The sequence below is a fragment of the Erigeron canadensis genome, chromosome 8 (genome assembly GCF_010389155.1).
Source record: "Erigeron canadensis isolate Cc75 chromosome 8, C_canadensis_v1, whole genome shotgun sequence".
In the NCBI taxonomy this organism is placed as follows: domain Eukaryota; kingdom Viridiplantae; phylum Streptophyta; class Magnoliopsida; order Asterales; family Asteraceae; genus Erigeron; species Erigeron canadensis.
In genome coordinates, this window is record NC_057768.1 from 41616305 (window position 1) to 41632941 (window position 16637).

Sequence of the window (16637 nt, forward strand, 5' to 3'; positions counted from 1 at the left end):
TATTGGAAAACTGATTACAATACACTTACGGGCAGTGTACCCGTTCATATGCAGTATAGTAAACCGGTATATCCGAGGTCGAACACAAGGACTTTGTAAAGCAATTATCAAAATAAAGTGATTCAAGAAATGGGGGTTTTGTGGCCGAGTTGCCACGTTGCAAAATTAAACTAAGGAAATGATTTAAATCTGGTGTAACCGGGGCAGAGATCGTCCTCAAATGATATTGAAAATGTTTTTATGACAAAGGAGATTTAAAGGTCATCCGTCTTGACTTCGCTCAACAACATGTTTGGATTGCACATTAATAAAGTACAAATTCAAATTAAGTTGATAAAGATAATCGTGACAAAATAAAGACACAAACTGGTACCATCAACATTTGTAAAATCATTTAACTCACATAATTAGCAATTCCATTGTAAAAGCTAGTACCACTAACGCTTAAAACAATTTCCCTAACCAACTAGTTTGTTTGACTATCGAATTAACAATTTTGCTTATGTGAAGATAACGTGATACCACCAACCGTTAAATAACACGTTGACAAAATAACTCCTTTTATTAAAAGACATTTACTATCATACCATGAACTAGTGATAATTGTTTATAGACAAACAATTAATAAAAAATCACACATGTATTCAACTAGTACCACTAACAAAGAACACATATGCTACCAACATCAAATAATAATTAAATAGGAATTAAATCATCAAGATCTCGACACAACGATAATTAAAATCAACTTTGAATTATAAGATTGTGCAATCCTACATATTGAATCAGTACATCAAGACGGGTGATAGAGAATTTAGCTACTCATATTAAAATAAATAAAACAAACAAGAATGGAAGAAATCATATTATACCAAATGATTGAAGAATATCCGATAGCAACAATGATTGTAATCCAATGCTGAAAAGATGAAAAACCTAATAGCTTGTTTGCCTTAAGAATATTGAGAACAAGAGTAATGCTATCAAAAACCCTATTGAAATTCGTCTTTTCCAAATCTGTATCAAAAATTCGTCCCTTTATGCAAAATCGAAGCTAACTATTTATATAAAATTCGCGTGTAACGGCCGTTAATTGAGTAACGGCCGTTAGGTTTGAACTTCCTGTGTAACGGCCGTTAATGGGCTAACGGGAGTTAGATGTCTTCACACTTCTCACGGCCGTTAGTGGACTAACTGCCTGTTACATGGAATTCAGGATTTTCTTTTGTAACAGCCATGATACCAGTAACGGGAGTTACGTGCTCCAGGATCCGTTTTCTTCGTCTTTCACTTGATTTCGACCGAATCCTTTTCCCGCTTCTTCCATATGTCATCAAAATCAACCAATTCGTTCGTCTAATCATATTCCAACCTGAAAACACTTAACACAACCTCAAAGCATCGAAAGTTGAATATAAAACTATAAAAACAACGAATAATTGGTCCTAAAATCAGATGGGAAATGGTATAAAATATTGAACATCATGGTGCTTGTTTAATTAATCATTTGTTTCTTTTGGAAGGAGTGTTTGTTTAATCGTGGAGCAAGCATAACATTGTGACAGTGAACTAGGCTAGCAGGTAGCTGCGCAGCAGCCTGCCAGCCTACTTGTTTTTTTTTTAATTTTGTTTTTTTTGGACTGCAAAAATTTTTTTTAATCTTTTTTTTACTTTTTAACTTTAATTTTTTTTATTTTTGGCACGAAAGTTTTGTTTTATTTAATTTTTAAACTTTCATCTTTCTAAATTTTGCCACGAAAGTTTCATTCTCTTTACTTTTTATCACATAAATTTACTAAAGTTTCCGTCCTTTTGTTTTTTGTCGCATTGTTTTCGTTTCTTTTACTTTTCGCACGAAAGTTTTGTTTTATTCACTTTTTATACTTTTATTTTTTTAACTTTTGTCACGAAAGTTTGATTATTTTACTTTTCACCACATAACTTTTGTTTTTTTAGCTTTTGTCAACTACACGAAACTTTTAACCTTTTTACTTTTTGTCAAAACTTTATTTGTTTTTCCTTTGGCACAAAAAATTTGTTTTATCTAGATCTTAAACTTTCATTTTTCTAACTTTTACCACGAAAGTTTCATTTTTTTACTTTTTATCACATAAATTTATTAAAGTTTTCGCCATTTTACTTTTGCCATATCACTTTTGCTTCTTTTACTTTTTGCACAAAATTTTTGTTTTATTTTACTTTTTATACTTTTATTTTTCTAATTTTGCCACAAAAGTTTCATTATCTTGCTTTTCACCCTATAACTTTTGTTTTTTTAATTTTCGTCAAGCTTTTTCCACTCATACCAAGAAACTTTTAACATTTTTACTTTTTGTCGCATAACTTTATTTCTTTTACTTTTCGCATGAAAATTTTGTTTTATTTAGTTTTTAAATTTTCATTTTTCTAACTTTTGTCACGAAACTTTCAGTCTCTTTACTTTTTATCACATAAATTCCTTAATTACCATGAGTTGTAAATTTTACATGTCGTTATCTTTTCCGGGGCAACGCCCAAAGATTGTGGAATGACCAGTGCTTTTTTTGCCTTCTTCTGATTTTATCGCGCATCCACGATTATTGCAGCCCGCAACGCGGGCGCTGAATCTTCTAGTTAGGTACAAATGTCATCAAAATGTAATCAACTACAAACAATTGGTTATCTTATGTAATGATTTATTCAGATTTTCATTGAATATAATGAACTTTCGATTCCCAGTTATTGAATATACTATAGTTTATGTAGCACTCATATAAGTTGTCACATTATTGCTTTGTAAGTTTTTGGTTGATTATATATATATATATATAATATGAGTTGAAAATTCATTACATACAATTAACACCTGAATAATTTATTACATGTAATATAATCATTTGTACCTAATCGATGATATTTTGTTGCCATTATCCCTATGCATTTGTATATATTTTTTTAAGCAAAAGACTTTAAATGAATTCTTATAACAATTCAAATCACTCGATTTCATTAAATTGACTTTTGCAGATGTCATCATTTAGTTTTTTACATAAGTTTATTTAATTAATAAAAAACAAATAACTAAAATAATTATTTTTACAATGTTATTAAAGTTGGTTTCTATCTACAAAGCCCGATTTTCACACACGAACAATTGCACATTGTAGTATCTCGAGAAGAGGCTTTGTGGTTTTAATATTTGACAAAGATGAGAAGACAAAAAACGCTACAACAAATTTCGTCTATTAAGAAGTCTTTCAAATGATGAAGGATGGTATATAATTTCAATGTTCTTTTATTACATTAATTAGTTTTTTTTCTTATTAGCTTAACATTATTGACATTTGAATTGAACACTTTATATCAACTTATATTTTCAACTTTGAACTTATAAGCTTTTATAAGTTGACACCATTGCTTCTTCGCTTTTAGTTTTAGACCAACTTTAAGCAGTTCCTCTTTGAACCTTTGGTTGTCGATGATATCAACCATAATACTCTCATACACTTGATCGACGGTCATTGGTGGTTTAGGGGCATTTGACGAGGAAACCATATTAAGATGTATAAAGAGTTTGTGAGTTGATCAGAAATGTTTGATGAATGCCGGTATTTATAGGAACATAAAGACGTTCCTCCAACATTCAAAATTCAAAATATTTACACTTTTAGTCCTTCAACGTTCGAATTCAAAACATTTACACTTTTAGTCCCTCAAACGGCTAAAAAATTCAAAAAGTTTACACTTTTAGTCCTTGAACGGCTACCTGGATTGTCACTCTATAAATACCAACCCAGAGTATAATTCAGTTTCATTACAATTCTTCTACAAACTCATTCACTCTTTATAACCAAATGACGTCCTCATCATCATCATCAAAAAAGAATATTCATCGACCTCGTCTGACCGAAGATGAGATGAAAACAAGAATCATAACTGATGTCAAAGAGGACACACTACTTCAAACTGAAATCTCTGGGGTCATGGGGTCCTTGCAGGAGAAAAACGACTATGCGAGCAAATGATTGAGGCGATACAAGCAACAGGTCGCAAGGTCTCGATCCACAAAGAACATTATTCTTCCTTTCTGCAGCAGGAGATCAAGCGGGTCAAGAGTGATGTTTTTAAGGTCGGTCACACGTTGAGTGACCAATGCACTTGGGCCGAATCGTACCACGACAATTGCGGAGAAGACAAAACGATTTGGGAAGTCAAATGCCCGCAACACGATAAGTGGTAGGCCGACGAAAGCGCTTACTGTGGCTTAGGAAAAATGTCAATTAAAGATGATGACGAGTAATCGTATCGTAATGTATTTCGTCTTTTAAATGTGTTTTTTAATATGTAATGTATTTGTTTTAATAAAGTAATGTGTTTGTTTAAGGTTATTTGAATAAAAAAACTATTAAATTCAAAAAAAAAGTTTTTTTTACCAAACTAGCCGTTAATGAATAAAAAAATGCACAGCCACTCCATATTCACCACCACGGAAGTCTCAATACGCGCGCAAATACTAACCCAATACGGTTCACACCCAATGGTATGCACTGTATTGGTTAGTCAATACGAACGAATACGGTATACATAAGGGGTGCTCTTATGTTGGAATAATTTTTTTGTTGGCTCAATATGCGAAGTGGCGGCTGGCTTATTATTGTAAACCTCAAATTCTTTCCACAAAGGAGTATATTTATAACTGTGATTAGTTATCTACGACAAGTCAACAATACATGTTTTATATAAGAGAAAATAGCATGAATACCCAAAAATCACTTTAAATATACGAAAATACCCAAAAAAATTTTGAGTTTTCATAAAATACCCATTAAATCGCAAATTAGATTTTCGATTTAGACCCTAAATCCCAAATTGCAAATGAGATCTACGATTTTTTAAGTTCATGTTTGATATAAACAGATCGATATCCAACTCCATTACATCACCTAATGTTACTATGTTAGTACTTTTCTTCAAGTGGCAAAGGCAAACGATGTGTCAATGCTTTGGTTTGAATTAGGGTTACAAGTTTTATATAAACAGATCGATATTATTAAACTCAGTAACCAAGTAATTCAATCATAACAAGAAAATTATTCTACCAAAAGTACTCGTATTAAATATATCAATAATAGTAGTAGTAGTAGTAGTAAATATCAATATGCCCCTACATTGAAACTGTAGCGAAAACTTAAAAAAATAGGGTCCATAGGGATGATTGTAGAACTTTTGTGAATATGTCTGCATCCTGTATATTGTGCTAGTGAGACGGTTAATGAAGAACGTGCACTTGGCCAGTTGCCACTTTGTCATAACCGAAATTAATATCGATCAAATCATCAAATTATGGTTTGTTTCATGGGTTTGTATTGTACTAGACTAGAAGACAAGTAGGCATTTTGACATTGCTACAGTGGACAATGGAGCTGGATAAAAATAGAATTCTCTTTTCATTAAAGCAAAGCATCGACACATCCTTTGCCTTTGCCACTTGAAGAAAAATAATAACATTAGGTGATGTAATGGAGCTGAATATCGATCTTTTTATATCAAGCATGAATTTAAAAAATCTCAAAATCGCCAGATCGCAAATCGTAGATCGCCATTCTCATTTGCGATTTGCGATTTATTGGGTATTTTATGAAAACTAAAAAAAAGTTGGGTATTTTCGTATATTTAAAGTGATTTTTGGATATTCACGTTATTTTCTCTTTATATAATTGTTCATTGTACAATATAATATGTATATTTGTTGTCTTTCACAAAGTGTTAGTGAAACACTAATTGACAAACTAGTGGCTACGATTGAGTTTTCAAAATTTAGTTTAACAATTCCATGTCTTGATACAAAAGTTTTGGTCTGCAAAAGTACAATATGCGAGTTATATTTAAAAAAAATGTTAAACAAAGCCCTTAGGGCTTTATTTAACGTGCATAAAAAGGTTGTACATTTCATATTAAAAGTTCACCTTTTGAATTTTATGGTAAGTGTACAACTATTTAATGCACCTTAACGAAATCTCTTAGGACTTCATTTAGTACAACCCTAAAAAAAACTAGATTAAACTGGTACATTTTACGGATTAAAGAACTAAATTCCTTATTAAATATATTTTAAATAAAATAATGAAATAATAATTAATATGACTATAACCTCGTAGTTAAAATAAAGTATATACTGACAAAAAAAAAAAAACCCAATGACATGTGTCATCATCCATTTGCACTAAGAGCACCCCTTCTGTATACCGTATTGGCTAGTATTCGGTATTGAATATGGTCCACACCATTGGATGTGAGTCGTATTCGGCTGTATTCGATTGCGTATTGGGAGCGTCTGTGGTGGGCAACACGGAGGATTCATGCATAATTCTTTTCTTTCTTTTTTTAATTGAAGTGGCATGCAAATTCAAAATTGGGTCAAATGCAACCGTTGGAGACTAGCAAATGGCTAGTTTAATTTTTTTTTTCTTTATTTAAATATCCACCACCTTTCACCCACCAAACATCATCTTTAGCCTCCAAACCCTTATTCTTCTACTACAAACACAAAAATTGCATACAACCGTTCCCCCACCGACGATTTCTACAACGCGGCACACAACTTCGTTCCCGCTAACTCATCAACGGGTGCACATTCATCTGATACTTCACCATCCACACCACAATATCCACCATTTACGCCACCAACTTTCGTACAACCTTATTACCCGGCATACCAAAACGATCCAAACTTTCAACAATGGCAACAATACCAACAATGGCTACTATCCCAACAAGCTCGTACGACCCCTCCAAGCCAAGCCAACCCATACCCGAGACACCACAAACCGTACCCGACCCTGTCCCCCAAGCCGAACCACAGCCCCAACCACAACCCGAAAGTAGTACGAGACGTAAGAAGGGAAAAGCGAAGCATGTCGCGGGTGAGAAAGTCATTAGGAAGCCAAAAGTGGCGTGGTCCGGGGAGGAAGAAAAACACCTAGCTCTTTGTTGGCTCGATGTGTGTTCGACATGTACAATGTCGTGGTTCAAATCAAGCGTCAACCCGATCAAATCACGGGTAAATGGCGTCTCATCAAGGAGCATGTCAGGAAGTTTAACTCTATTTACAATAAGTATGATAATAACCGCAATAGTGGCAAAATGATGCTTAAGTGATGGAACAAGCTAGGCAAGTGTATACTTTGGAAACGGGTGGGAAGTTTACAATGTACAATGCATGGAACGTTTTAAAAGATAAACCAAAGTTTCTATTTTTTATCGGTGTCGATGGCATGGTGTTAAAGAGAAAACGGATCTCCCGCATGATCGAGTCTAGTGATGATGACCAAGCGCCCGTGAATCTCAACAAAGAAGAGCCACTCGACACCGACCTCTTCGGCCTAAATGCTATTCCACACCCCCCCCCACACACACAAAGTCGAAAAAGAAAACGCCACGAACATCGGGATCCTCGGATGCGGGCTCATCTCGTTCAAGTGCATCCAACTTGGTCGCGCGTCTCGAACAACGTGGAAGCTCCAAACAAGTGTTTATTGACAAAAAATTGGACGCCCTCGATTCCATTCGCGAGGAAGAAAAATGCGTACCATGTACGCGGCATTTTCATTTGTTGGTCAATCAAATCCGAATCCTCGACAACGAAAGTTTATCGAGAAGGCGATGGAGAAGGTGTTGGACGAGTACAAGGGGTTCGTTGAGGTGTCCGATGATGAAGACGAAGGCAACGATGAGTAGATTAGTCGTTATGTTTTTTTTAATGAATTATGATTATTTTTTTAAAATAATTATGATGTTTTTTTTAAGTGTTGTTATTTTTCTTAAAGTGTTGTTTATGTTTTTTTTCTCTGTGTTGTAATGTTTTTTTTAATAATAAACTGGTGTTTTTAGGATTTTATATAATATTATGTATTTATTTTGTAAATTATATTTGTTTGTTTATTAAATTAAAAGTTGTAAAATAAATATGTTGGAGTGAATTGGAATGTATTGGATGTATTGGTTATTGGGTGTGAATTGGGAAAAATGTATTGGAAAAAGGTTTTTCTGATGTGCCGTTGATGTGTCAGTGTATTAGGTAGTGTTGGATGTGACCATTGGGGGTGCTCTAATATTTTTTTGACAAGTGAATTTTACCTTAGACGCGTATGATGTGTGCTAATCGTACAACGAAAGGGTATCACACTAAGCGGATCTTAAATAGTCATTCTCACCATACCACCTCCTTTATTGAAAAATATCGTCGAGGAGAACCTACCAAGGCTCAAACTCGAGACCTTGGAGTAAACTTCCTCGGGGCCCCACATAGCAGGTTTAGTGAAACACCCCTAGCCACTGAGGTTTAACCCAGTGGTTGGGGGTGCTCTAATATGGTTATTATTTTGTATTATGTTTTTATACATCTTATTGTTTTTATACATTATTTTATTATTACTACACTTCAATCTTGTTCTATTTTTTTAAAATGTAGGTCCAATTATTTGACATAAATGGATTTGTATCACGCTAATACTACTATATGTTGTTTATATCTAAAGCTTTGTCGTGTACAAATGAATTTCCGTGACAAAGCGCATCTACAACAACCAGTTAACTTGTAAAGTGGTATTACGAATTTTCTAACTACGTACAATGTATTATCATGTTTATCCGATAGGAAATACGTGACTAAACATGTACACGACACAAGTAAACCTTGTCAATAGCATTTTTAACAATAGTCAGGAGGATGATTTATAATTTAAATGAGTAATCGAAAATATCTGAGACATGCATATTGTAACAATAATATAAAAAAAATGCATGCAATCTATGATTTTGAAATTTAAAATCAACTTTCATAGAAAAAATTTTGCTAAAACATCTTGACATGACTAATAATCATATCTTAAATATGAAATTAATAGCTCTCGATTTTCAACATAATATAATTCTAATTTATATTAGTCAATAATATTCTAAACTTTGTGTTCAATAGAAACATATCGGTTATGTTAAATTCGAGTCTCTGGTTTCAAGGTATTTAATTTTCTTTGGAGAGGTGGTTAGAGGTACAACAAATTGCTGGTTAAAATTGTCTACAACACGTCTGAATTGAAATCAACTTTAAAAAAAAAAAAGTTTTCTAAAGTAATACTAACATACAAACAAATTAAATTCATTTTGCAAATAAAATAATATGATTTAACACTCTTAATAAGTTTTTTTTAAAAATAGTATTATTTACTCAATAAACTTTGAAATAAGACAATGCAAATACAATAAATTTTTTAAAAAAACTGTTCTATCTACTTTAAACTAAATTTCTATACATAAAGCCTAACAAACATGTCTATAAATAAAGTATATATTTTTCATAATCTAATAAATTGCAACTAAGATAATTAAAAATTTTAAATAATTAATCTCGTTTAAAACTTGAGTAACAAATCATGGATCCATCAACATGTACAATTTCATATATAATGATTAATAAAAATTATCCAGAAACACCTAAAATTAAAAGAGTCTTTTTGTAAATAAAGCTACTTTTCTGATAATGTGTAAATGAAATTGTTTGATGGAAATTTAAATTGAAAATCACATAAAGAATGACTATTTAGATGATAAAATTGTAGGTTGATAGATTTATCTTTAGTCATTTATTTAATGTAAATATATGATAATATATGAATAAAAATAAATTCCTATTCATGTTTTAAAAAGATTTAATTAAAATTATTAAATCAAAATAAAATAAAAAAATTTTGATCTAAGATGAAATGAAAAGGTCGTGTATAGATTTGCATTGAAGATGAAACTATTATACATGAATGTGTGAAAAATATTTATGATTTAATAATTATTTTTATCTTTAATTATATTTTTGACAATTTTGATGTGACAAACAAAGACTATTAACAACTATGCCCAAAAATATCTATTAGAGAGATTTTTTTAATATTTACAATTGATATATTTATAATATACTTGTTAGTTTAGTAATTATATTTTTTATTATTAGTCAAACTCCATTCTTACACAGTTTTTTTAACGTTCGTGTCATAGAACGGCTGACCGTTATATCCATACGGGCAGGCAGTCACTAGCGACCGATCCACGAAGTCAGGGACCACAGGAGGAGGAAAACCCACCAATTTAACCGCTACCAAAAGCACGACGTTAAATTGGAGGTAAAACATCGCCTATTCAGACTCGAACCCTGGTCTCCCAGGATCCAAGCATCATTGCAGGACTTCGGAATGCCGTTGGGGTTACTTAATTTGATAATTAAAATTTAATTTATTATAGCTTTATTTTATATTTTTTAATTATATAAATAGTAAATTTTGAAAATCATCATAACTTTATTTTTATATTTTGTATAAATAATATGATATTATAAACAAGTGTTTGACTTGAACTCTGGGCCGGAACTACACTTAGCAAAGGAGTAGCCCGGGTTACGGGTCCGTTTAACCTACGTAGTGTAAAATTTTTTGAGATACGTTGATTTTTTTATTGGTACTACGGGTTAATGAAATTTGAGATATCGGTCTATGTGGATGACTCTAAACTTTTGAGTGATTTTTTTAGCAACAAGCTTATAAAGATATATCTTAGTAACCAAATGAAAAACAAAAACAGACAAAATTGTTAAGACTCTTTATAAAATTTTAAGAATAGCGAAAAGTCGTTAAAGAAATGCTTAATAATCGTAACAATCTAGTAATTGACGTTACTGTGCATGAATATGATGCTAGTGTTTAAAATTTTGTGCTACTGGTCATCCGGAATCCTGATACCGCCACTAGTTGAACTTAACGTTATTCACCTCATAGATTATGTATTGTCGTTCTACGTGACGTGATATCTATGTACTTTCTATAAAATGTATGTATTTTTGTTACTTTTTTTTCATCTACATATATTTTATGAATTTCTACGATTATATGTGTATACACTTTAATCGTTGAATGATCCTCTAAAGTTAAACTTTGAATTGAAATCAAAAGTCAAGATTTAAACTTAATCATTAAATATTAACCTGTGATTTTAGTTTAAAAATTAAAATTATGAATTTTAGTTTAAAAATTAAAATTATGAATTTTATAAAATTGATTTTAACTTTAAAAGGCTAATGTGTCAAGCCTAAGGGTGGGGGGAGAGTTTGCCTACTCCTCCCCTCCCCTCTCCAATTTTTCTTCTCCTCCCCTCCCTTCCCCTAATGCTAGGAGCACCTCGCTACCCCTCCCCTCCCCTCCTTTTCTATTTAATTTACTTTGTATTTCAAAAATTAAAATTTCTTTTTTTTAAATTACTTTAATATAAAACTAATATTTCTTTTTATAACTGTAATTAAATTTTTTGTAATTAATTTTATAAACCAATCAAAATATTAATAATATAAATAATAATAATAACTTAATGTATAGAAAACAAAAAAAAACACTTTGGGCCATTCTAGTAAATAGCTAAAAGTTTCAGTGTTAAAATTGAAAATATATGTGTGTCATTTTGACTTTGTCTTTTCCAAACTAAGCCTGCAACTTTATATATATATATATATATATATATATATATATATATATATATATCGATCGATCCTAGTTTTAGTAAAAAATAAAATATTGGAAAAGCAGCCAACGGACACAAGAAGTGGCAGCAAAATCGGCACCACTATGCCCAGACTCCTTCCCACCCAACCGATACCGGGGGTCGGCGCGGTGTACCATCTGGTACCGGTCCGGTGCCCACTCCACTCCATCCACCCTAAGGGGGTAGAATGCCAAGAACTTAAACTATTTAAGTATCAAAAAGACTATTTTGTCTATAAGCAAAAATACAAAAATGGAGAGAATCTTTTCCAATTGAGACCATACCTTAAAAGGAATCTATACATCGGAATCTACATTTAATTATCACGCAATACTAATTTCATCGGTATCGATCACCATATAAAAAAAGCGGCCGGTTCCTACTAGCCGATTATAATCATTGAAAATTATAATCTGATTTAATATGTGTATTAGACGGACACGATTTCGGTATAAGTTAATATGTTTGCATTTTAATTATATTTTGAGCTGCATCATCCTACATCTCTATCTCTGTTTATTTCTATTTTAATTTAATGTTTTACTTTTTATTTATTAATAACACGTAACAATCCAAAACTAGAAGTCAAGCATATTACACTTTAATCAAAAGAGTTATTGTCAATACGCCATCATCAATCATCGGGTTGATGACTGACTACATGCCACTAGCAATTAAAAATGACAATAACTTGAGAATGATACATACATAATTTACTTAGACTATTTCCAAACGGTTTAAACTAAAGACATTTTTAAAAATCCTTAACAAATGATATGTTTTTTAATCGTTGGAAATATCCATACTTTATGCAAACAACGGTCATTTGTAGTGAGAATCAAAATAATATACATGATGATGATATATATTTATGGTGTGTTGCTAGAGACTATTTAACTTGGTACTAAAATTGCAACTTATTAGAACTTATTAGAAGGGTGCCCACACAATGGTCATTTGTAGTGAGAATCAAAATAATATACATCATGATGATATAATTTTAGGTTATATGTTGCAAGAGACTATTTAACTTGGTACTAAAAGATAAGTATTTGGTTTGCAACTTAAATTGATGGACGTATTTTATTAAAGATATTATAGATTTATAGGTATATTAAATGGATATATTTTTAAACTAATAAATAAAAAAGAGATAACTTAATTTAAAGACTGTGAAAAGTTAAAAATAAAAAATAAGAGTAGTTTTATAGGGGTAAAGATTATATTGTATTATGTAATTGTTTTGTAATAAGGCACATATTTTAATTTTGGTCGTCATTTTTAATAATAAATAACTAAATTAATAGATATCAACCATTGTTTTATTTTGATCAATCAGTTTGTTTTTCCCCTACAACGTCATAATATGAGGATCCAAAACATATAAAAAACGACATTTCAATGTTACTTATATCTTTCTTTTAATCGTTTTGGCCCTAAGACATAGAATATATACTCACTACCATAAAATTTATTGGTCACTTCGAGTAATTTCTCATAATATATATACTCCGTCTCATTTTTAAATTTTTTTTCTTTTAAATGTGACCATAGGTTTTTTTGTATGTAATTTGTAATAGTTGATAATACTTATATATATTAAAAATTACATTAAAAACTAAATTCATTCATATATTTTTTATTAAATGTTATATAACACAACAAAAATAATTACAGTCAAAATTTAAAGAAAAAAGCGACTAAAACACTTAAAATGAGACAGAAAAAATATTTATTTGTATATTTCATTGAATGTATAACATTATGTAACGTATTTTTCAAAAAGTTTGCTTTGTTTAATATAATTTTGTTTTGAACAAACAAATCATTACACTTACCCTATTAGTTTACTTTGGTTAATGTGTTTTGCAAAAGTGTTCAGTTTTAATGTATAAGTTCTCTCATGAACAAACTTACAAGAAACCTTTCAAGAAGTATTTTGGGAAGTGTTTCAAGTTCGATAAATGTAAATAACGTTTCGAGGTGAACAACGTAGATGCGTTATATTGTCATAAGAGTGTGAAGATTGTTTGGTTTGGAGAAAGTATGCTTTCAAAAAATGGTCAAAGTTTTTTATTTAACACTAGAGTGAAGGTCCGTGCGTTGCACGATCGGGCTTCACGAGTTGTTTTGTACGTTTCTTTTATTTAGCGGGTTTTTTTATGATGGTTTGGAATTTTTCTAAACAATACAAAATGATATCAAAAGAACTAAAAGACAAAAGGGCGTTATTCTTATTCAAAATCAAACTAAAGTCAACCTGATAAACCAAAATAAATACTTCTAAAGCTTGAAATACAACTCTAAAGCCAGGGGTGCTAAGTCCACTTCTATCTACACTCTTCTCTCGATCTCAAAGCCCTTATGATAACCTGTCGTATAAGAAAGAAAAAGGAATACGGCTGAGCAAAAGCCCAGTGAACGGATATGACAAAAACTGAAATATAATATCAAATGCGGAGACGTATATTAAAAGAACAAACTTATTATCTTAACAAACTTATTTCAAATCAAAGTACACATAAGCGTAGTTCATAAGTACCTTATACATTAACAAATCAAAGTAGACTATAAAACCAAGTTCTATAAAATAATGCACCTAAAAGTCAAACAAAATTACTTGTCAAAGGGTCGAACGCTTTGTATGACACTACGAAAACGCTGTCACACCCCACCTTAGGCGGAATCGTAGGATATGACGAAAAGATATAGTTATAGCACATGGACTTTATAATAGAGTCAACTAAATGAAATTAAAATAAATGTAATTTCCACAAACGGAAAGTCTAGGCAACACGCCTCAAATAGCAAAGAAGTAACAATTGCAAATAGCGTTCAATGTTTCACATGCAATCTAGGAGTCCATGAAGGATCTCTTTATTGGTCATCCTAAAGTCCATAAGCTCAATCTTCTTAATCATTGTTATTACCTGAAAATGAATGCTCGAAAATGTCAACATAATGTTGGTGAGTTCGTAGGTTTAAAGGAATACAAATGAGTTTGCTGTGCATGATATATCAAGTTTGGACAATAATTTAAATATAAACATGTAGTAGCATACTAAATACTGATCAATGCCATCATAGTTATCCAACAACACAATCCCCATCACTCCTGCCAACAACTCTATCATGCTTTAAATACCAACAACTACCAGCTGGAGTATAAAGTTGGTCGATAGTTTTCCAATAGTCTTCAATAGATATCAAAAGACATCTATTGCATCAAAGAAATCAATACAAGCAAGCTAACATACACATTTCATAATTACACGTATTTGTCCATGAAAACAAATAAGTTTTGGCACAGCTAGTAAAGAAATGAAAAGTGTTTTGAGCATCATTTTCCCCCAAAGAAATAATATAAAAAGGGGCCACGAAACTCACCTCAACAAGCAAGTAGTTATGCAAATCCAACAAGGTCGCTAGAATCTACACAACATATAAATATGAACAAGTTACAATTATGGACATGGTCAAGAACCGTCCATTGTAACTCGTATTTGATGAAATACACATATGGCTACTTTCAAAATATTCACAATTGATTTGTCATATATTATTAAGTTACAAGTCACATAACTTAATATATAATATATTGTTTTACTGATTTAAGATTAAATTCTACAAGTTCATATTAACTGAAATTTTTTGGTAACTTTATCTATTTTTTATTAGGATGAAACGAATGATTCAAGATTCCAAATCTTAACTACTGTTACCTTAGAGTGTTATATACTTACATGAATTTTTACATAATTTATTTGGCACGTTAACTATTTTTAAAAAAATTCAATGATTACAGACTAGTCAGAAAAATTACTGTTCGCGCACAGAAAAGTTTTATAAAAGTTAAGGGCCTTCGAAGATTCAAAAAAATCCAATTTTTTTACTGTACAATATTAACATCTCAAAAACATTTCTGGAGAAAAATAATTTTCCAGTTCATAAAATCGACCAAGATATGACTATTTGAAGTCGACCAAAATCCGTTCGGAAAACTCAGCTTTGCGCAGTTTTGTTATAAAATTCGTTTGACAACCTTAAACTTCATTTTTTGACACGAAACCACTTCCACCAGAAAGTAGACTTCCTGAAATTAATTTTAGACACCAAAAACGTGACTTAACCATCTTCCATGACCAAGATACGACCTCTTAAAGTTAACAAACTGAATCTGTCCAGATTCTGAAATAACTCAAACTTACTGTTTTAAAGACTACTACAATAAATACTTATATAAAACTTTCAAATCCTTCCAACACCTATTTACATCTGTTATTATGATTTCCATGCCCTCATAATTGTATTTCTTTAATTACATTAATTATTATGCTACAATAAATACGTAAACTTTTAACATTAATATGATTTATACTTCAAGCTTTTGATTTAACCCTAAAAAAACCCTTTCATTCATTATTATAAATTTGCCATAATATATATTCATCAAATAGGTTACTTATAAATAAAGATTAATAAATAAAAAGATATGCTTATATATATATATATATATATTAATAAATAAAAAGACTAATATATATAAAAAGAGAAGACAAGTGATTTTACCCCAAGATTGATGATCTTCTTCTTAGATACCTTGAAAAAAGAATAGAATATAATCTTTAAGAATTTATTATTAATTGTAATTTAAATCAAGATTCAATAGAATTATAATTAAACTTACCAAAGTTTGCTTTGACAATGAGATGATTAATAATAATAGAAAAAATATTTGATGTTGTGATTTTTTTGTTGGTTGGTCGACAAAAGAGAAAAAAGAATCAAAAAGGGTTTTGTTTTTTTTTTATTTATTTATTTAGGGTATAGTTATTATATATATATAGAGAGAGATAAGTGTTTTAGTTAGTTTATGATTAGACTTAATGCATCATAAGAATTCTAATGGAATTAAAATTCCTTGCTCACCATAAATTATTGTAATATATATATGACTAAAATTTTTTACTAAACATATGATATTTTACTATTACTATTACCATCTTACTACTTATACTAATTATATATTATTTTCATAAATATTGATTTCGTTCACCACTAAATAGCGTATACTAATTTAT